Source organism: Aptenodytes forsteri, unplaced genomic scaffold (assembly GCF_000699145.1).
Source record: "Aptenodytes forsteri isolate BGI_AS27 unplaced genomic scaffold, ASM69914v1 Scaffold254, whole genome shotgun sequence".
Lineage (NCBI taxonomy): Eukaryota > Metazoa > Chordata > Aves > Sphenisciformes > Spheniscidae > Aptenodytes > Aptenodytes forsteri.
Genome location: NW_008794459.1, coordinates 10,383 through 10,759, shown reverse-complemented (window position 1 = coordinate 10,759; position 377 = coordinate 10,383). Strand labels below are relative to the sequence as shown.

General features: G+C 68.4%; 1 protein-coding gene across 1 annotated transcript in view; it reads right to left on the bottom strand.

Moving 5' to 3' along the window:
* The window catches only part of LOC103908492 (nuclear mitotic apparatus protein 1), a 21,563-nt gene that overhangs the window by 19,759 nt on the left and 1,427 nt on the right, over positions 1-377 (bottom strand).

Genomic DNA, 377 nt, shown 5'->3' with positions numbered 1-377 from the left:
CGAACCGCAGGGCTCCGCTGCCTGCGGCTGCAGGCTGGAGGCGGGGAGCCCGGCCCGGGCACCCAGCGAGCTCCTGGCACAGGGGCTGGCGGCTCGTCGGCACTTGCTGCCCACCCAGGGATGGCGTCGTCGCCCCTGCTGCCGGTTACCGGCTGAGCATCGGCATCGCCGCCGGGAGCGCCAGCACCCCGGGAAAATTCGCCTCCCTCTAGAAAACACGAGCAGCAACTTTAGAGAGAGACAGCGTGGTTCAAAGCACAAAAAGCCGGCACGTGTAGGGATGCCACGCCAAGAGCCGCGGTGGTCCTGCGGGACGGGCAAGAGCAGGAAAAAAATCCCCCAGCGCTGTGCCGAGAGGCAGCCGGCCCCACCGGGAC